This window comes from Podarcis filfolensis, assembly GCF_964270895.1.
Source record: "Podarcis filfolensis genome assembly, chromosome: 7".
Classification (NCBI taxonomy): Eukaryota; Metazoa; Chordata; class Lepidosauria; order Squamata; family Lacertidae; genus Podarcis; species Podarcis filfolensis.
The window spans coordinates 23511808-23534592 of record NC_139603.1 but is presented as its reverse complement, the minus strand read 5'-3'; the positions used below and the strand labels follow the sequence as shown (position 1 = coordinate 23534592).

Here is a 22785-nt window from a genome sequence, read left to right as displayed (position 1 = left end):
TCCCCAGCTTAAAAGAGCGCATCGCCGTCCATGTGCCGCCACACTGGCATGGTGCTCCCATAGTAACGGACCTGCCAACTTTTCGTGTGTATGTGTGTGCAAATAACAGGGTTTCATTAGCATTTGCAGCAGACCAAACAAGAAGAGAGGTGGTGGGGTATTGGGGGGGGGGGGAGAGAAGCGGCAAACCAACCGACCCACCGAACCAAGAAAAACACGGGAAGCGTAGAAGCCAACTCCTCGGAGCCGAGGTCCCTTCAATAAAATATTTGACCCCCCACCCCCCCAAAAGTTGACGGACAAAAAGATGGGTGCCCCATCTTGTGATCGATTATGCAGTAAGGGCTTACCTCCCCCCCCCCAACCCCGAGATGTTTTATTCAAGTTGGCACTGCTTGCCTAGAACGTAGAGTCGGATGGATCATCTAGTCCAACCCTCCCCCTTTGGCCCCCGCGCGGGATTCGAACCCCCGACCCTGAAGAGTCTCACGCTCTGAGCTCTCCCGAACCGGCGACGGAAGACGAGGAAGAGAAAGACAGAAGAAGAAGATGATGATGAAGAAGAAACCATCGGTTCCTTACCGGCTCAGAAGAGAAGGCGAAAGGGATGCGCCAAGTTGCTCGCCGGCGCCGAGTCGAGTCGGGAAGCGACGCAGCGGGCGGCTTCGGGGGCCACGGCGCCGCTTCTCCGTCCGCCTTCCGCCGCCGAAGCTACTTGCGCGGCACCGAAGCTCCCTCTCATCACTTCCAAACTCCGGCGTGGAGGAAGGCGAGGCAGCCGGAGGGCAGCTCTCCCTCGGAGGACTCGGTCCCTAAGGCAGCGTCCCGGAGTCCTTGGAGGCAATGGAAACTCGCCAGGAAAGATGTAGAAACAGAAACACACACAACACACAAAAACACACACACAGCCCTGCCGGCTTTTCTTTCTTTTAACCTCGCAGAACACACACGCGCGCACGCCAACGGTGCGCCCTGCTCTTAATGCGGCGCCTCGGGAGCCGGAGCCGCAGCTCTGCGGACGGGGAGGTGAAGGGCTGAGGAGCAGCGAAGGCGCCTCTTGCAGGCATCCAGCGATTCGCGAGTGAATGGGGTGGGAGGTGCGAGGAGGAGAAGGAGGAGGCCTTTCTGGAAGACGCCCGCCTCCCCTCCTTTGCCGCCGCCGCCTCCTCGCGTGGCAGAGAAAGGCGCGCTCTTCTTGGGAAGTCTTGCGGCCAAGCCCTCAGGAGTTTGAGGAATGAAAGGCAACGAGCCGGTGAGGGGGTGAGACGGTGGGGTGAGGCAGTCTCATGACCTGTAAGGGGGGTGAATCTCTAATGGGGGACCCCACTCTTGCAGAAGATGGGGTCTCCAGGTGAAAGGGAGGGGGTGGACAAGGGCCCTGCCTGAGACCGTGGATAGCAGATGCTGCCCAGTCAGTGCTGGCTGTCCTGAAGCAGACGCACCAGTGGTGTGGCTTGGTAGAAGCCCATCAGATGGACCAATGGCATGGCTCGGTAGAAGCCCATCAGATGGACCAAGGGTGTGGCTTGGTAGAAGCCCATCAGATGGACCAATGGCATGGCTCTGTAGAAGCCCATCAGATGGACCAAGGGTGTGGCTCGGTAGAAGCCCATCAGATGGACCAATGGCGTGGCTCAGTAGAAGCCCATCAGATGGACCAAGGGTGTGGCTCGGTAGAAGCCCATCAGATGGACCAAGGGTGTGGCTTGGTAGAAGCCCATCAGATGGACCAATGGCATGGCTCTGTAGAAGCCCATCAGATGGACCAAGGGTGTGGCTCGGTAGAAGCCCATCAGATGGACCAATGGCGTGGCTCAGTAGAAGCCCATCAGATGGACCAAGGGTGTGGCTCTGTAGAAGTCCATCAGATGCACCAAGGGTGTGGCTCTGTAGAAGCCCATCAGATGGACCAATGGCATGGCTCTGTAGAAGCCCATCAGATGGACCAATGATGTGGCTCAGTAGAAGCCCATCAGATGGACCGATGGTGTGGCTCGGTAGAAGCCCATCAGATGGACCAATGGCATGGCTCGGTAGAAGCCCATCAGATGGACCAAGGGTGTAGCTCGGTAGAAGCCCATCAGATGGACCAAGGGCATGGCTCTCTAGAAGCCCATCAGATGGACCAATGATATGGCTCAGTAGAAGCCCATCAGATGGACCGATGGTGTGGCTCGGTAGAAGCCCATCAGATGGACCAATGGCATGCCTCGGTAGAAGCCCATCAGATGGACCAAGGGTGTGGCTCTGTAGAAGTCCATCAGATGGACCAAGGGTGTGGCTCTGTAGAAGCCCATCAGATGAACCGAATGGTGTGGCTCTGTAGAAGCCCATCAGATGGACCAATGATGTGGCTGAATAGAAGCCCATCAGATGGACCAATGGTGTGGCTCGGTAGAAGCCCATCAGATGGACCAATGATGTGGCTCGGTAGAAGCCCATCAGATGGCCCGATGGCGTGGCTCTGTAGAAGCCCATCAGCATGGGAGATGGACTAATGGTGTGGCTCAGTATAAATAATAGGAGCCAACTCCTAGGGGCTGAGGGGGCTTTGACCGCCCCCATAAAATATTTGAGGGAGCTGCCCCTCCCATGTCGATGGGCATTGCCATTCTAATGGTGAGTGTGCATGGTGTCATGTGATCGATTGTGTGGGGCGAGGCTTACTTGTCCCTCCCCCCAAGAAATATTTTATTCAAGTTGGCACCCCTGGTAGAAAGCAGCTCACGCTGTTCTGCTCATCGACTGTGCTCGGCTTCAAAATGGTTCTGCTGGTCCAGATAAGGCCGGCCCTACCATTAGGTGGCATGATGCCGCTGCTTCAGGCAGGAGATTTTGGGTGTCAGGAAAGGGCAGCAGGTGCTTATGGGTTTTTTTGCTGTCAGGTAGGGAGCTGTTCCTCGGATTTTCTGCCTCAGGTGCCTAAAGAACTTGGCTTGCCTTGTATATCATGCACCTACTTAACTTTGAGGCTGAGAGCATGGGGCCATTTGCTGCCCTGCTGCAGGAAGTAATGTGTGTTGGGCCAGCCTTGGACTCAGAATACTGTTGCTCATGCAGTGTTGGGACCCAGGTGGTCATATCATAGAACTGTCGAGTTGGAAGGGATCCTGAGGAACATCTAGTCCCACCCGCTGCAATGCAGGAATATGCAGCTGTCCCTTAGGGGGATTGAACCTGCGACCTTGGAGATATCAGCACCACACTCTAACCAACTGAGCTATCCATATCATGTGATGCCCGTATCAGCTGCTTCTGGAGCACTTCTGAGCCCAACTTTAAGTGTTGGCTATGACTTTTAAAGCCTCAAAGCAGTTTGGATCCAGGTTATTTGAAGGCCTGCTACATTTATTTATCATTAAGTTTATCTACCACCCTTTATCCAAAGATCACAGAGCAGATCACTTTCACCAGGTTGCCCACCCTCTGAGGTCAACAACTGAGGCTTTTCTCATTTGCCTCCTGCCAGGAGCCGTTCAGCTGTTGGGAACAAGGCAGAGGGCATTCTCCAAGGCTTGCGATTTCATTCCCCTTTGGGCTGTGCCAGACTACAACAGTGTATACCTTTTGGAAAGACCTTACTACTCCCATTTTTCCTATTGGCTTTTCCTTGAAAGGTTATTATTATTGGTTTTGGTTTAAAGTTTATTAAATTTTACATCACTTTCCACTTTTTTAAAAATAATAATTCTCCAAGTGATTTACAACCAAGTAAAAAACAATAATAAAACCACATAAGCATTATCAAAAAGAAATTTAATGCTATAAAGGATGCCTCCCAAATGACCAGGAAAACGGGAACGTTTGCCTGGCACCAAAATGATAACAAGGTTGGAGGCAGGTAGTCCTCCCTGGAGAGAGCCTTCCATAAGTTGGGAGGTAGGGGAGCTACCACAGAAAAGACCCCTTCCCTTGCTTCTGTCCTGTGGATGGCACACAGAAGACCACAGATAATTATCTCAGGGCAGGGAAAGGTGGTCAGTAGGTATTGTGGTCCTGAACTTTAAAGGTGAAAACTAGAATGCATTTGACAGCCAGGAAAAAGACAGAATTCATGCCTTCTTGTTCCTGTTTGTTTATTTGCTTGTTTGCTGGCTTTTATATTGCATTTTAGTCCTTTCAGGTGGGCTGCCATATGTTTGTTTGTGTTTGTGTTGCTGGTCTGCTAGTATATTATTTTGTTCTATACTATATTTGCACTTGTCCGTTGTCATGCTGATGAACGTTCATGGTGAAGCAAGTGAGCAGGCAAGCAGGAGCCCCAGGCAGGCATTCTCACATTCTCACTGCTGCCATCGAAAGCAGGCCTCTGGTCCAGGCAGGCGGTATGACTGGCAGAGAGCGCAGTTGGTGCAGCCCAGGCAGGCCTTGCTGTGCTTCCTCTTTCACCACTACTGGCAGGAGTGAGGGGTATGGAGGGGAATCTTCCCTCACCCTGCTGCCGCCGCAGGAAGCCTGAAAATGCGGGCAGCGGGTGTGTGTGTGTGTGTGTGAAGAGAAATACATCCTTTCTCTCCTGCGTTTCCCTCCTGTTTCCCCCCAACCAGTGGCAGCAGTAACAGGGAGGTGGGCAAGCTATGGGGTAAGGTTTTTTGGGAGGGCAAGATCTGGGAGCGGGTGGCATTGGACGAGCTGTGAGGGGACGGGAATTTGGGTGAGGTGTAAAGGAACAGGGCTGGAAGTCTGACAGGTAAGTGAGGTTGGCTAGCAATGTGGGCACAAGTGGCAGCCCTACCAGCCCCCCCCCCCGCTGGTGTGTATTTTTCTATTGTATTTTTGTGTTTTCTTGAAAGCAGCCTTGAAAGCGTTTATTCTCAAAGGCAGCATATGATAACTTCTTTGAATAAATGAATGAATCAAATTCTTGACCCATTGCTCCCGTAATTTCCAGCAACAACGACAGCTGTTGTTATATTTCCTATAAGCTGTAGTGGGTGGCACAGTGGGGTGGAGGCGCTCACCTGAACTTCTGTCAGGTGTGTTACTGCTTGCCATATCGGGAGGGAGAGGGGATATGTGCTGGGGAAGGCAACGCTGTGCAAACACATTGACAGGAGTGTCAGATTGACTCTGCTTGTGCATTGGCGGCATCCCAAACACACCCATCCCTGTAAGCATGCTGGCTCTTTTTAGTATAGCAATAACTCTTTTTAGTACTGTTGCAGTTTGACTAACAAGGTTAATATGTGTTGTTAATTCAGTTAGTCATAATGCATAGTGTTTATATGGTACCTTACAGTGCAATCTTATATATCTTTACTCAGAAGTAAGCCTCATTGAGGCTTATTCCACAGTGGCAAGTGGTGTAGCGTGGGTTGCCAGCACCCGGGAAACAGATGCATGCACATTCAACTGCCTAACAATGTCCGTGTCTCCCAGGAGATTGCAGCCGCGGAGATAAGAAGTGTTATTTCATTGTCTGGAGAGGTTGCCTCCTGGTTTGCGTGGAGAAGCCATTTTCAATGGAGCCCAGTGACGGAAGTGCACAGCTGTATGGAGGCAGTATTGGGTGTTGAAATTTTGTGTCTGGAGCAACCACCCCATTGGCTGTATACCCCCCCCATGCTATGTCATAACCAGTAGCTATGTTTAGGGTTGCAGCTTTGGAGTGTTCCAAGAGCATTCCGTGCATTATTGCAGTAATCCTTAAAACACATCTGTAATGGCTAGCACAATTAGTCAGAGTTGGCAGGTAGGGCCTGCCCAGGAGTTGTGGTGACCTAAGGCTACCTAGTGAGTGATGGGCAGAGATGCAATTTGAGCTTGGTTCAGAACTTTCTTTCTTAGCTGTTAAACAATGTGAGTTGGAAGACAATATTTAGATCTATAACTCCCAATTACAGTGCTACCTCAGATTACAGATGCTTCAGGTTACAGACGCTTCAGGTTACAGACTCCGCTAACCCAGAAATAGTACCTCTGGTTAAGAACTTTGCTTCAGGATGAGAAGAGAAATTGTGCTCCGGCGGTGCGGCGGCAGCAGGAAGCCCCATTAACTAAAGTGGTGCTTCAGGTTAAGAACAGTTTCAGGTTAAGAACGGACCTCCAGAATGAATTACCGTATTTTTCGCTCTATAAGACGCACCAGACCACAAGACGCACCTAGTTTTTGGAGGAGGAAAACAAGAAAAAAAATATTCTGAATCTCAGAAGCCAGAACAGCAAGAGGGATCGCTGCGCAGTGAAAGCAGCAATCCCTCTCGCTGTTCTGGCTTCTGGGATAGCTGCGCAGCCTGCATTCGCTCCATAAGATGCACACACATTTCCCCTTACTTTTTTGGAGGGAAAAAGTGAGTCTTATAGAGCAAAAAATACGGTAAGTTCTTAACCCAAGGTACCACTGTACTACAAGTTTGCATATGCAGCTGCCTCAAAAGCCGGAAAAAACAGGAAATGCAGAGAAAATTAGTGCAGTGTACAATAGGCAGAGGAAAGCAAAGGCGTATAGATTTCAAGTGGATAGCCTTGGCATGTTCCTATTTTCATATGTGGAATGCTGGAGAGGCTGGTTTGTTAGAATCCAGAGAACAACTTAACCTTGGAATTGATCATTCCGAGGTTCCTCGAATCACAGATACTACAAAGACTTAAGCACCACTTAGAATCAAAGCTGTAATCCATTGCTTTGGTTGAATTGATGACATTTCCTTTTGCCTAACTAACAATGGCTGACAGTCCTCCACGGATCAACATATTAAATTAAAAGCTGGTAAAGTCTGTGGTGAGCCTGAGTGGGAAGATGAAAACTGTTTGTTGTAGGACATAGTGGGGTTTGCATGACCAGCTGTGCTTGGCTTGGAATGGAATGGTGGGAGGAGGAGGGTTAAGATGGTGCTTGGAATATTTTCATTGGGATTCGGAAAGGGGAAAACAGAAATGAGAATAAACTGGAAAAGGAAGCAGCAAATACTGGGTCAGATTCAGCACTCATGATTAACACTTACAGGAGTGCAGATACCAGCGCACCCAGACAACGGAAGTGTAGTTTGGAATTATAGAGATAAATATTGTATCTAGTTATTATGGGTTGGAGTTAATTCTCCACCCTTTAGCTTGTTCTTGTAGTTACTTTCATATTGCAGATACTGTTTATCCATAAGCAGCCTAGTGTTCTGCGCCTACGAACTGAGTAACCTTGCTTTATATTAAATAGATAAGAACTTAGCAATGACGATTCAGGGTTTAGTCAAGTTCATGGAGGAAAACCTATGAATTTCTACAAATTATGATGGGGTGCATGATATCTTCGGTTACCAGTTGCTGGAGAAATAGTTTTGCAGGCAGTATGATTTAAAGAGCATCTTTAAAAATCTGGAACTGCAATGATAATCTTTTTTTTATGGTGACTGAGAGACCTGAAAACATTTGTCAGAGCCAGTTGGGTATGGGCAAAACTCAATCCAAGTCTAGAGTAGGGCAATTGAGCTTTGTTGCTGGAGTTGTCGCAAGCACGCATGTATTATTGCGTTGACCAGACAAGGACAACATTCCCAGCAGCTAGCAGTAAAACAAAAGACTCAGCTCCTGAATCTGGCCAATCCAAAGACTTGATGCTGACTGCCAATTACTATAAGGTGTGTGGGTGCTCCCTGGTTCAACAAACTTCTGAGCAAACACAGTCCACAGCAGCATATGGGCTTGTGAGGTTCTTGGTTTGAACCTTCAAGCAAAGGCAGATCTATAAGAGTGTGACTGGTGTGGTTGCACCAGACACAGAGCTTCTGGGGCACCGGGGGGGGGGGGCACCGCAGCTATGACATCCAAGCCAGATTTTGGCACCACACAGGGCGCCACTGAAATTTGAGGCGCCAAGGTCCGCCACTGCTTCGATGCTCTGACAAGAACACAGTTTACAGCCCAGACTAATGTATCTTAATGCATACTACATTTAATGAGATTGTGCAGCTTTGGTGATCCAATAAGCTGCATTCCTGGTAATAATTTCTCCAATTATTCTAAGGAGGCAGCAAACATCAGGCCAGCTTGTGCAATGCCATACCGAAGAGGCAAAAGTTTCCCGACCAACCTCTGTGAACGATCAACTGACACCGTGAATTATGAGGCTAGAATAATATTATCTTTGCCTGGATAGCTACTGATGTTATTGATGACCACAGCTCTCTCCAGATCTTTGAAAATCCAGATGCACTGTTTGACTCCTTGACCTTCTGCAGTAATGAGTTCCACAGGTGGGTTATACATAGCATAAATATTTCCCTTTGCTTTGTTTTACATGTACTGCCTTGTACATTCAAAGAGTGCCTTGTTGTTCTCGCCTCGTGGGGTCAGGCCAATCAGAGGGTCTTTCTCTTCTGTGGGGCAGGCTGTCACAGTACTTGGAGGACCAGCCTCCCTCTGTTAGGTTTCATGGATATTCTTAGATTCTCAGGTCAAAAACTTCTCTTGGTTTCTTCTTCCCAGAAGAATGCTGTACGGTCTTTTAAAGCTTAATATTCTAACAGCACTTGTCCATGTATTCTTGAGAAGTCACTTTGGATTGTATGTGGAATAAATTCTTTGCATAATCATGGTTTGGGTTACATGTGAAACCTACTCAGAAAATTCACAATTCCTGTTGTTGTCCTCTATTTTTCCCTTCCTCCTTTTGGACAAAGTGAGTTTGCACATGCGTGCTAATACCTTGATGATAACAACACCGCATTATAACTTTCATATTACCTCATCTCAAATGCATTGGTTTCCCCCCCCCCTCCAGGAATTACAGGTTCAGCTGTGAGGTATTTTATTTTGTGGTAAGTAGTGAGACCCAATACTGCACTGGGCTAGACTTACCATTTTTCTCCACTCATATAGTGGTAACGTTAGTGGACTACTTCAGTATTTGGTCTGCAAGTTAGCTTGCCCTTTTGGGGAGCATATTGAAAAAAAAAGCAAAAGCAAAATTGGAGTGTTTATGAGACACAGATGCAAATGCACAAAAATCCAATTTTTTGAAGCCTGTAGTTCTTCAGGAGTGTGGGAGAGAAAGATCCCACCTTAGCCAGGCTATCTTCATTTAGCCATCCTAAACTCCATTCAGGAGTTTATGCATGTGTGATTCCAGGGAATCATCAATGACTGATGGAAACTGCTTTGTGAGGTTCCATCTCCTAGGGAGGAGCCATCTGCAGAAGCATTCAACTCTGCAAGATCCTGACCACACAGGAAGCCTGCTGTGACCAAAAGACATTAAGTGGTAAATTGCCTATTGCAGGTAGGTTAGCCAATGTGGTGCCCTCCAGCCCTCTAGATGTTGCTGGATTCCAGCTACCATAATTTCACAGCCAGCATGGCCAACAATCAGTTGATGGAATTTGTAGTCCAATCACATGTGGACGGCTACTTTTTTCTTGCCCCTGGCTCATTGGATACATGAAAACTGCTAAAATTAATTGTTGTTGGCTCTCATATTTTTCTCAGTACAGCTGCCAGTACAATTCATTAAAAACACTCTGAAAGTAGATTTTCGAAGTAAGTCCATTTGTTCTTTAATACTTTTTCTAGCAGCATGATCAACACATCTGGAATTAACCCTACCCATTGCTTTAGCTCTGCACCAAAACACAAGATTTGTTTCTGCGATCGCTTTCCCACTTCCTTAACCAGTAAGGAACTATCCTTTCTTGTATCTGCCCACATTTTCTGGCTTTTCTTTGCAGCCCCTGGATAAGTTTTAAAAATGAAAGCAGAGATTTGCCGTATTGTGTGTCATACCGAATGCAGCCTTCTGGATTTCCAAGACGCTTTTAGCAATACCTTACCAAGCACAGGCCAAATGGAGAATTGTTGTTTTTTTTAAACTTATTTTTATTCATTTTCTATAACCAAACAACAACAAAAAGAGAAAAAGAAAGATAGCCAACACATACCAAAGAAAAAAGAAAACATCAACCAAAACAAAACACCTAAACCAACCAAAAAACAAACATTAATTAATAATAAATAACGGTTGACAAATGGAGAATTGTTAAGGTCACAGGCTGATAAAAAATCCTTTGTTCTGGAAATATATATATATATCATCAAAATATCATAGAAAAGAGTGTCAAATGCAAGCAAGAGGACACCAGACTAAAGAAATAAAGAATGGCTATACAGTGGTACCTTGGGTTAAGAACTTAATTCGTTCTGAAGGTCTGTTCTTAACCTGAAACTGTTCTTAACCTGAAGCACCACTTTAGCTAATGGGGCCTCCCACTGCCGCTGTGCCACTGCTGTGCAATTTCTGTTCTCATCCTGAAGCAAAGTTCTTAACCCGAGGTACTATTTCTGGGTTAGCAGAGTCTGTAACCTGAAGCGTATGTAACCTGAAGCATCTGTAACCTGAGGTAGCACTGTACATATAAGCAACGGCTGCTTGCTCTGACTGGAAGTAGCTCTGCAAGACTGCCAGCGGAGATTTTACCTTGCTGTTGTACAGGAGTTTATTTTAACCAGACTCTGAACATGCTCTCTGCAACTAAGCTATGGCATTTAATAAAGTTGGGAGCTTCCGCCTGCTTTGATCCACCTGGACTGAAACTTTTAATTAGAACCTCTTGAACCCAGTCCTCTCTGATATTTTATATGATATGAAAATTGCAATGTAAAGATCCACCTCGACAGTGTAATGACTTCCCGACTGATGCGTCTTCAAAGCCTTCCATGGCGCATTGGTAAGTTTTCCCTCTTTCACACATGCAAACGGGAGCGCAGAAAACCAGGAGTGCAAAAGCATAGGAGTTTTTTGTGTGTTTGTTTAAACTGCCAACACAGGTCAATGAAATTATAATGACTTTAATCAGATTCCCACAAAGCTGTTCCCACAAAGCTGTTAACATTTGCATCTCCTTTGGTTCTAAGGAAAAGGGGTCTTGCCCTTGAACAGTGAATCTATTCTACTCCACCTTCCTTACTTTCATGGCAAGCCCACCTGCTCTAACCCAGTTTTGCTGGGCATTTTGATCCTCTCGTTTGATCTCGCTCCCTTTTAAAACTAAGCCTATATTTTATAAGGCAGTTACTTCTATGTGGCATCCTGGGAGGAGATCAAGCAGCTCCTCTAGTTCCACACAAGGAGTGGAATTTGATTATGGCTCCCACTGGGTAGGGAGCAGTGGTGTGCGGTCAGTAGACGGATCTAGGCTAGTCCCCTAAATGTTCCCGGTAAATTAGAGTGTTATAGTATTAAAACCTGGCGCCTCCTTCCCAAAGCCCGGGAAGCTTCTGCCCAGTTTAGGGAGGGAGGTGTGATGTCTTCTTGGGGTCCAAGACCCTTCCCACCACCTTCCCAAAGCCGGGTGGGCTTTGAGAAGAAGGCAGCATGGCTCCAGCACCCTGTCAGAAGCTTAGTGCCTCCATCCCAAAGCCCAGGAAGCTTCTATCCTGCTTAGAGAAGAACGCATGATGCTCACACATGTGACATCGGGATGTTACGAAGTCACATGCACAATATCAGCCCCCCAGTCGCTCTCCACAAGCAGAAGAAGAAGAAGAGTTTGGATTTGATATCCCACTTTATCACTACCCGAAGGAGTCTCAAAGCGGCTAACATTCTCCTTTCCCTTTCTCCCCAACAACGAACACTCTGTGAGGTGAGTGAGGCTGAGAGACTTCAAAGAAGTGTGACTAGCCCAAGGTCACCCAGCAGCTGCATGTGGAGGAGCAGGGATGCGAACCTGGTTCACCAGATTATGAGTCCACTTCTCAACCACTACACCACACTGGCTCTCACAGCTGGTGCCTCTGGCTCTAACTGCTCCCCTACAACAACAACAAATCACTGCATGCCACTGGTAGGGAGCAGAAGCGAATAAAAAGATGAGGCAACCTTTGATGATTGAAATGAGGCCATAACTCTGTTGATTACAGAAGAATTGGTTTGGCATGACATTGGACTTGTATCCAAACAATCAACCAGCGCACTACCAGAGTGGTGTGTGCTCTAGTTATCTCCCGTTTGGACTACTGCAACACGCTCTACATGGGGCTATCTTTGAAGGTGACCTGGAAACTACAGCTAAGCCAGAACGCGGCAGCTAGACGTGGCTGGGAGCAGCCGCTGAGACCACATAACACCGGTCTTGAAAGACTACATTGGCTCCCAGTATGTTTCTGAGCACAATTCAAAGTGTTGGTGCTGACCTTGAAAGCCCTAAACGGCCTCAAAGACCCAGTATACCTGAAGTTTAGAACTCCACCCTCATTGTTCAACCCAGACACTGAGGTCCAACGCCAAGGGCCTTCTGGCGGTTCCGTCATTGCGAGAAGTGAGGTTACAGGGAACCAGGCAGAGGGCTTTCTCAGTATTGGCACCCGCCCTGTGGAACACCCTCCCACCAGATGTCAAAGAGAACAACAACTATCTGACATTTAGAAGACATCTGAAAGCAGCCCTGCCTAGGGCAGTTTTTAATGACTGATGTTTTAGTGTATTTTTAATATTTTGTTCGAAGCCGCCCAGCCAGATGGGCGGAGTATAAATAAATTATTATTATTATTATTGTTGTTTTGTTGTTGTTGTTGTTGTTGTTGTTGTTGTTTACTGTTATTATTATTATTTATTTATTATTATTATATCAGTCGATGAATTTATTTATTTATTTTTTTAAAATAAGCAGACTAACTTCCCATCAGTTCTGATCTCTGATGCCGAACTGCTTGCTGTGACCCTCTCCTTGCCAAATGATTTCAGGTGGCCTACAAAAATACCCCGGGGTAATATAAGCTGTGTTCAACTTTATATGGACCATTGGTAGGATAGTCTGTAGCACCTTTTCCTCAAAGAGTTTGCATTTAGCAACCGAGATTTATATTCCCTCTAAACTGGTGATTATTCTCTTTCCTACTGTATTAGAGAAAATAAAAGATGGTGTGACACAATGTGACTCATGGAACGGTCCTAAGGGAGAGGCAGGCAGCTTTCCACAGCCGTCAGTTCACACTAAAGATAAAAGCAGAGATAGCGGCTAATGTTGTTTTGCTGTTTGAAATCTGAAACACACACACACAATCTGAGTAATAGAAGTGTTTCGGGGGGGCACACAGGACAGCAATAAAGGTTATTAGAAGCCCGTTTAAAATTATTTTCATAATTAATAGCAACCTGCGTGAGGCTAACTCCGTGGAGAATTAGCACTCATATTTTCGTCATTTCGCTGCCTTTCCTCTCTTTGCCTATTTTAAGAACTGCAAGAAGCTGGATTAAACCTCGTTCACGTTAAACAGGGATTGTGCTGAATATAGGCGTGCCACTTGTACAACTGTGGTTGTTTTACTCAAACCTCCATGGCCCAATTTTGAATTTGAGTTTTTCTAAAATTTGAAATTTCACTGTCTGTGCAATCTTAATTGTAGCCAGCTCAAAGGCTACAAGACCTTTTGCTCTCCTCATCTTCTGGAGTGAGAGTGGAGCAGGAAGGGGTGGGGTGGGGACTTCTTCCTGGAATCCATCCTCCATCACTTCATTCATTAATTCATTGGTGGCCTCAGGTCTGTTGAGTACAAGATGCAGTTCTGCCAATAGCAGCTACCGTTGACTTTTCACTGTGTAGTATATATGTTTGATTATTGTATCACGTCCCCCACCCTACTTCTTCAGAGCTTAGCATTTTAAAGTGCCTGCAAATAAGATACATGTTGATCTACAAATGTAAAATTTTCAGGCAGCATAGCTAGTCTTGAAACAACGTTAGTCCCTGCAGAACAACAGCATGACCTTACAGATCCCCCCCAAGGCTGCTTTTTGCAACTCAGCTGCAAAAAGCTCAGCCAACCTCCTTTTTTTCTCTTCCACTTGCAAAACATGTTTAATTTAAGCAGCTGGGGTGCATCGTCCCAATGCCATCCTCCTAGAGTAGCCACTTGCCATCAGAGGCCTACAACCATAAAGCCATACAAAATAATAATTTTGTAAGTTTGCATGACTGAACAGTGTGTCCCATGTCAGTAAAAAAAAGAGAGAGAGTTATAAAATGAGTGTCAGGAATGAGCCAGCTCCTAGTGTAACTTTACAGCCTGCTGCAGAAGAGAGAGAGTTACATCTGACACAGGCTGAACAGCGGTCAGTGCACAATGCAACTCCCCCACCCTTTGGAATTCTGGTTGCAGAGGGAATGACTGAGAGTGGGCTGGAACGCAGCTAAAGCTCTCAGGAGTTTCCTACAGGTGCGAACAAGAAAGGAGACAGTTTGTCAGAGCAAGAAGAGGAGGGAGCAAGAATCAGTCCGAGGAGTCAACGAATGGGAGGGCTTCTAGATAGGAAGCAAAACAAAAGACGTAAGGGGCAAAAGTTCTGTCAACATAGGAAGGAATCTTCAGAAGGGTCATCTTGAGTAATGATGTTGGAGGCTTTGTCAGAGCCATCCGGAGCTATCTGTTTGTTTTTGCAATAAATCCTCCTTTTTAATTACCTACGCTTACTATGTTATCAAGCTGAGAACCTGGACTCCTGAAAATGAGTGATGGGACAGTGGCACAAGTTGGCCTGCCTCTTTGGTTTTTCATCATGACAGGCCTGCCATTTGGGGAACCAAGTCTGGATGGACCTCTGCTTATAAGTTATTCCTGTCTGGCCTTACGAATTCATCCATACGACACTGTCCATCGTCACCTTGGCAGAAAGTCTCCCTCTTTCTCATTTCAAGCAAACAAACAAAAAAACACCATGTCCAGAGAGCTGTAATTTCATGGATGAAGTATAGTGTTTCTGATTTCTGCAATTCAGATGCGTAAGTGCTTTGACACACACCGAAGCTCAACCAATCTGAATGGATGCTATGGACTCCTGCAGGATGAGCCCTCGCGGCTCGCTTCCTGTGATGAGCATGGCAGTGACCCTGCGGGGAAAGGGACTTACTGTTCCCTGGAACATACTACAAAAAACACCAGTCTCTAGACATGCCTTAACTCACTCATCATTGCAGCAGTAGATCACTCATTAGGACTCCAGAGAAAGCTGGTACAAATAACAGAAACACGAAGTTTTAAGCTGCAGGTCATGTAAGCAGAACATGATTCAGGGAGCAGAAGGGGGCAGCCTGGTGATGAATACAAAGCTGTTTAAATACTCGAAGCTGCTCATTGTGAAAATCAGGAAGCCCTTCCTCAGCCCAGTTCTCCACTGCAAATGTTAAACGTTGAATAATTCAAGAACATCCTGAATTTTCTACATTAAACATCACAATCTGATACTTGATTTCAGATGACACTGACAACTGTATATGTTTGGCAGCATTTGGTGGCGGTTATGCAATGGCATTTAGCATTTATTTGATGGCTGACATGCAAGAGCAGCTTGTACTTGGTAAATCCCCCCCCCAAAAAAAAAATGGTGCAGAAGAGAATCCTAAACTTACACAGAGGGGTGGCAGGGGAGAAAGAGGGAGAGAGAGGAAAATCTGAACCAATGAAATATAAAATGTGTGATATACAGTGGTGGAGCTTTGAGCTCTGGTGGGGGGGCGGGGTGGAAAGCAGACGGTGGCGTGGCTGGCACACATCCCGGGGATGTGGTGCGTGTCCCGGGGGCGTGGCGCACCACCCACAGGGGTATGGCACACGTCCCGGGGGCATGGTGTGCCGCCTGGGGTGTGTGGTGCCCAGCGGGGGGGGGGAGCTGCAATGGCACCCCACTGGGATCGTGCCACCGGGGCGGGGTGCTCCCCCCGCACCCGTGTTCCTCCACCAGTGGTGATAGATAAGATAAACTTTATTCGCATTAGCCAACAGCCATGGCAACATAAAACAAGCAATATATACAAATAAAAAGACAACTATGGATAAAAAGGGCAATCAAATGACCAAGATTATCGTTCAGATAGTGGCCTTTAATCTCATTGCACCTTCGATAAACCTAGCAACCTTTACTGTTGTCTGATCATTTTGATATATGTATTAGGTGTGCACACAAAAAATGTCAAAGAATGTAAGTAATTGTTATATCCATACAAAGACCCTGCCAGCTTCTGCAGAACAATAATATACAATGAATAACAATACAGAAACTGAGCATGTGCTGCAGGGGTGGCGGACATTTCTGTTCAGTGATTGACAGGTGGGTGGTCCTGCCCACCCGTGAACGTGGATGTGTGTGTGGATACAGACCCATTAGGGCTGAGCTCAGGGGAAAATGTGGCACATTCAAATCAAGCAACATTGAGCTCTCTGCCCATCAGCTAGGCAGAGGCGCCACCTTGGACCAAAGATTGGGGGGCCAGCAATGAGTGTTGCAGGTGGCATTGAACGCCTGTGACGTCACACGTGCAATGCACAGTGTTCATGCGTTGTCAGGAGGAGGCCTTGCCTGGAACCTTGCAGCTTCAATGGCTGTGGCTCCTCCTCTCTTGTGTTCAGGAGGAGCCTGCCTTTGACTCTGCACCCTGCTCGGCCCAGCAGTTCAGCCTCCTCCGCCCCCTCAATATGGGGGGAGGGCTCAGTTCCCTGCTAAGGAATATTGAGGGGGCTGATGACATCTCCGCCCCCTAGAGTTGGCGTGCCAGCAGCTAGGGAACACCGAGCTCAATCCTGGTTTCTGCAAGGTAAGGGCAGGTTTAGAAAATTTTAAGCCACAATGCAGCAGCAATCGCCAGCAAATGGAAGTAGAATGGTGCGTGCCCTGACCCAAGATGAAAAGGGGGAGATAACAGACCAGGGAGGCATAGACAGTGGTTTTTAGCACGTACCGTATTTTTCGCTCTATAAGACGTACCAGACCACAAGACGCACCTAGTTTTTGGAGGAGGAAAACAAGAACAAAAATATTCTGAATCTCAGAAGCCAGAAGAGCAAGAGGGATCGCTGCGCAGTGAAAGCAGCAATCCCTCTTGCTGTTCTGGCTTCTGGGATAGCTGCGCAGCCTGCATTCACTCTATAAGACACACACACATTTCTCCTTACTTTTTAGGAGGGAAAAAATGAGTCATAGAGCAAAAAATGCGGTACTTCCATGATGAACCAGTCCTACCAAACAATGTGATCCAAATAGCAGCATCGGAACCAACAACCTCTTCATAAAAGCAGTTTGAAATTAATTTTTTGGGACGACCCAGGTGAAGCCTTAGATTAGCAGTACCCGGAGGTCCAGCGGTCCGCCAACCCCGTGGCCAGAGGGGAAAAACAATTCCAGAGACTTCTTGGTCAGAGAAAAGAGATTTATTGAGATCTGCGCAGAGGCAGCCAGTGGAGTCCTCTCCAAAGACTGGCTACAACGATACAAGTAAACAAGCATTTTTATACCTGAGAGCATGTCCATCTCCCCAATTCCCTCCAATCAGCTGGCAAGGTTAAGCTTATTTCCTTATATGGCATATGGCTATCTGACTAGCTAAGCCCCCCTCCTTCCCTTGTTCGTGTGCTCCTCTCTTGCGTTACTGCAATAGGAAGCTGCAATAGGAAGCGTGTGCAGGAAGCGGCCCCCTTGTCCTGTCTGGCCACATACGGTAAATAGATGCGGTTTCTGCTTAGCTGGCAAGCACAGGAAATGGTCTTGCTGCTGTTTGCTAGCAACTGCAAAGCAAGATTAAGAGAGGATTTACTGAATTTATTTCAAGTACAAGGTGCAGGGATTACTGATAGCAATCCCCTTCCTTGGGCACAAAGTGCAATCCCTACACCTCTCCCTTCACTCCCTCCTCTTCTTATGAACAACCTAATACTTAGGTTCGTTCTGGTCGCTCGGGTTCATAGTATCCCTGGAGGAGAGCAATGAGGGTCATGACACGGGGCCCCATCCTGCGGGACATCATCTTCCCCATCATATTTTGCATACATTGCATCAAGCAGGGCATACAGAAGCAGAAAAGCAGTAAGATTATTCCTACCCACCAACCCCAATCTGTCCATGGCTCCTCCCACCACTCCATCTCTTAACCCTGTAAGGCCAACTGAAACTGTGCTTCTATAAACGCCTCACCCGTAGGGGTGGGTCGCCAAAGTATCTCCTCCTCCCCTATTACTTGAAGCAACTTTCCTGCTACCCAACCGTCATGAACGCAAATTGCGTAACCCCACGGTCGCCTATAAGAATCGTAGATATAATGGCAACCACAAGAATAAACCCAAGCGTTCAAGGGACGTTCAGAAGGGGTCAGCACGTCAAGAGGGGTAAAGTTGTCTGGGCTTAATAAAATCAGTCCAGGGGGAGCTGCGCCTGGATTGTCTGGTTGTCGGGTAACTACGGTGGGAGCGCTGCCTGCGGGCGCCCCTCCCATCCACCTTCTTCAGCCGTGCGTAGAAGGGTCAGCGTCCGGAGTGACCCTAGCAGGGCGGTCGTCTAGCGCTCTTCTGGAGATGGTTAGCTTCAGAGGATCATCAGGATTTGGTGTAACTGTCCAATCTAAAATAGCCTTCTTCACTTAAGTGTGGTGGACCCAAGGGGTGAGGTCAGCAACTTTAACAGCAGTGGGCCTGGGTCCACCTGTTAAGACAGAGAGAAAATCTCGGGAGAATTACTGCACATAATTATTAAACTGCACATTTTGACTAGCATGGGGGGGTTATTGCAAAACTGAGTGGACAAAGGCTGGTCCATTGTCAGATCCTATTGACCTAGGTAGTCCATAGCGGGGAATGATCTCCCTAAGCAGGCACCTGGTTACTTCAAATGCCTTTTCAGTTCTGGTAGGCCAGGCTTCAACCCATCCTGTATACGTGCAGACCACCACAAGCAGGTAGCGGTATAGTCCACAGCGGGGCAATTCAGTGAAATCTGCAACAAGGTCTTCCATGGGTGCAGTTCCAATATGCTGGATCCCCGGGGGAGCCAAGGGTCCGGTTCTGGGATTATTCTTTTGACATAGCGGGCACTTCCTGGAAATCTGGGCTGCCAGTTGATAAAGGTGGGCTATGTAGAAGCACTGCTTCAACTGTCTCGTTGTGGCATCTGGTCCCATGTGGGTGGACTCATGGTATCTCTGAGTTATCTGCCGAGAAAGGGACTCTGGGATCCATATTCTGTCATCATGAATAAGGTACCATCCTTCTTTGGACATAGTCAGCTCCTGAGCATCTGCAGTGTCCCTCTCCTTTTGGTGTATATTGGCTTATCAGCGGTGTTCAAGATCCTTCCAGGGACCAGTGCTCCAATAACTGACGCTGGAGCTGGTTCCCGGGCTGCTTCCTTGGCCACTCTGTCTGCTAGTCGGTTTCCTCTGGCCACTTCTCCTGGTCCAGTCTTGTGTGTCCATAACAATGGATAACTGCCACTGCCTCGGGCTCCCATACAGCATCCAGAAGGTTCAGTAAGGCTTGTGGGTGGGTCACCTGGTTTCCTCTGGAGGTAAGCAAACCTCTTTCCTTCCATAAGGCTCCATGGGCATGTAAAGTCAGAAAGGCATACTTAGAATCAGTATAAATGTTTATCTTCTGTCCCTTTGCTAGGGTCAGGGCTCTGGTGAACGCTGTTATTTATGCCAGCCGGGCCGACGTTCCAGGCGGGAGTGGCTGCACTTCGATCACTTGGTCTTCCAAGGCTACCACTGCATAGCCTGCTTTTCGCTGTCCAGCCTTAACAAAGCTGCTTCCATCCACAAACCACGAAGGCCAGTGGGGGTTTGCTTCAACAAATGGGAACTAACAGGCCTGCTGAAATATTATTCGTGCATCTGCTCCTCACCTTCTCCTACCGGGGACAGGGTAGCTGGGTTGAGGGCGGTGGTGACCTGAAACTTCAAACGCGGATGCAGCAGTAACATCTGGCACTTTCTCATCTTCGCTTGGGAGAGAAAATAGGTACCCTTCATGTCAAGCAGAGTTGGGACTGCATGCGGGGTCACACAAACAGTGTCTTGGCCAAAAGTAAATTTGTCTGCTTTGTTCAGTAGGGTGGCTACTGCCACAACTGCTCTCATGCACGGCGGTAAACCTTGTTCTGTAGGCGTCAGGCGCTCAGATAGGTATGCCACTGGCTGTTGCCAGCTTCCCAATTTTGGCACAAAACCCCTTTCGCCGTCCCTTGGTCCTCATGCACGAATAGAGTAAAGGGTTTCTTAGGACTTGGGATGCCAAGCGCTGGGGCTTGCTGTAGTGTCTTCTTCAAATCCACGAAGGCTTGCTGTTGTTCTGTGCCCCAAACAAAGGGGTCTCTCTCAGTTCCTCTGGTTGACTCATGTAGAGGCTTGGCAATGATGCTGTAATCAGGTATCCATATCCTACAAAATCCTGCAGACCCCAGAAAGCCACGGAGTTCTCTACGGTTCTTTGGCTCTGGTATCAGGATAATAGCCTGCTTCCTTTCTTCACTGGTAACAAAGGGGTCTTCCACTGTGATTGGCATTGCCTCAAGATCCTATGTTGGAGCAGTCGCTCTAGATGCACCCACACTCCTTCAGTCGCCCTTCGTGGGATGGGATACTTATTTACTGCAACAGGATTGGCAAATGGCTTGGGCTTCACAATTATTGGTGGGATATTCTTTGCCATTCCTGGGGGGGTTCACTTGTTCCAGAATACTGGCGGGGATGGGTCCCTCCTCTTCTTTTACCATCATGAGGCGCCAGTACTCCCTCAGGGGTGCCTCCACAACCAGTTCCCCAAGTGACATAGTGGACAATGTGGCTTCTCCCGATGGCTTAAAGGTAATTTGGGCTTGCAACTTTACCAACAAATCTCTTCCTAATAATAGAATAGGGCATTCTCTCTTCCAGTGCCCTTCCTGTCGGCAGATGGCGCACTGATTCCGTCCGAGACGGCTTCGCCCTCCTCCCCGGGCACTTCCTCTTTCCTGAGGGGTGGGTGTGGTAGCCTGTAATGCCATCAACTTCTCTGTTTGATACTTCTCCTTTTTTCTCTGGGCCTCCTCATCTCTCTGATTGTAAGTGGTTTGAGCTATTTCCAACATCTATTCCAGCCCATGATCGATGCACCCCTCATGCTTTTGGATTTTTTCTTTTGGCGAATATCGGACGCTGCCTGAGCTACAAAGGCAGCCTTTATAATGGGGCGTTGGCAATATCATCTGGGTTCTCCTCAAAGGTAGGGTTCTAATTTCTCCAATTGCACACATCAGCACTTGAAAAAGGCACATGTTGGACTGTATAAGTGCATGGTGGTGCTTCCCCACCCTGTCCTGGGGGGCTGGTGGGTCATACACTCTGCGTAGAGGCATCATTGCAGTCCCACCCTTTTTCTGTGCCTTATGGGACTTATAGAGGGACGCCCTGGTTGCTGCTTCTATCCATTCCTTCTGCCATTTCTTCCCTTGTGTTGGGAACATCCTGCTGCTGCCAACAAATGGGAACTAACATCCACTTCTTCCGCAGGTTTTCCTTTCTTTGCTAACTCAATTAGTCCCTTCATAAACTCATCATCATCCTCTTCCTCTTCGCTCTCTAATTCATCAACCTTGGAGGGTTCAGGCTGAGGGCCGGCTCCTCCCTGGTCCTGGGGCCCTGGGCCTGGGGGATTCGCTAGAGGGGCAGTTGGTGGAGCATAGGGTGGCGGCGGTTTAATGACTTCCCCCTCTTCTCCTTCTGGCTCTGGTATCACCGGGGGCTTTTCTGACTTCCCTGCCGGTCGGACTGCACAAATTGTATTTTGTGGGGCGTCGCCTCGGCAGGCTTTCAGCCACGGTGGATTCTTTTCTACATTGATTTTCCAGGTAGAAATATAAGGGATCTGGTCTGGGTGGACATTCAAGTTATTTTGATATAGTGGGTTGATTAGTTGCAAATTAAAACTGCCCTCCAAGGGCCAATTAGTTCCTTGGGTGGGCCAATCAACCTCACATAATGTCCTCATCCTCTCTCTTCTCAATTTGAACCCCATCATCATGCTTCGTAGCTGCTTTCCAGTTGGTTAAAAAGCATTTCAGAGGACTACGTTGGCTTGCCCCAGACCCCATTTTTCAGATACTCCGCTCCTAACCGGGCTTAAGATCCTTTCACACACCAACCACTACAGGCTGTGACTTAGCGAACTCGCGTTGCTAAGAAATGCACAGCCCTGCAATCGCTCGGCCAAGGGGACGCTAAGCCCCGGCCCACACTTGACAATTCAACCACTGGAGTATCTGACATGCAACATACAAAACACACCCCAATATAATTCCAACATGCAACACACAAAACACACCAAAATAATTTTCCCTCTGTTTCCCCTTTCCCCAACCTTACTGGCGGCACTCTACTGCCACCTCTGTTTCCCCTTTTCCCTTTTCCCTGTCTGGCGGGGCGGCACCTTATTGCCACGGCCAGTTCCTTTGTTCCTTTTCTGGCGGCACTCTACTGCTCACAGCCAGACCCTTTCCTGGCGGCACTTTACTGCTCACAGCCAGGTGAAGCTGATTAGGCTTCGTCCCTTGCCCTTCCCTTAGGGCTTACCTGCTCCGCTGCGGACCCCTCCTTCGGCCGTCCTCTTTTCTCTCCCGACTGGGTGTCTCGGCTCAGGCACAGCGTGGCGATCTCCCCCTACGAACTGGCAGGGTGCGCGCTGGAGATTGCGAGCGATGGTCCTGGTTGCTCACCCGGTCGAGTCTGGCCCCTCGGTCCACCTTTCGTGGGGTGGGGACCCATCCCGGACACGAGCCCCCAAAATGAAGCCTTAGATTAGCAGTACCCGGAGGTCCAGCGGTCCGCCAACCCCGTGGCCAGAGGGGAAAAACAATTCCAGAGACTTCTTGGTCAGAGAAAAGAGATTTATTGAGATCTGCGCAGAGGCAGCCAGTGGAGTCCTCTCCAAAGACTGGCTACAACGATACAAGTAAACAAGCATTTTTATACCTGAGAGCATGTCCATCTCCCCAATTCCCTCCAATCAGCTGGCAAGGTTAAGCTTATTTCCTTATATGGCATATGGCTATCTGACTAGCTA

The 22785-nt window shown here is 47.9% G+C and overlaps 1 protein-coding gene across 1 annotated transcript in view; it reads right to left on the bottom strand.

Moving 5' to 3' along the window:
* Positions 1 to 1084, bottom strand: part of LOC310767050 (cadherin-6) — a 155621-nt gene extending 154537 nt beyond the window's left edge. The window contains exon 1 of the mRNA XM_083623837.1: positions 583 to 1084. The gene's annotated coding sequence lies outside the window, so the exon portion shown is untranslated. The remainder of the gene's footprint in view (positions 1 to 582) is intronic.
* Positions 1085 to 22785: the final 21701 nt, after the last annotated feature.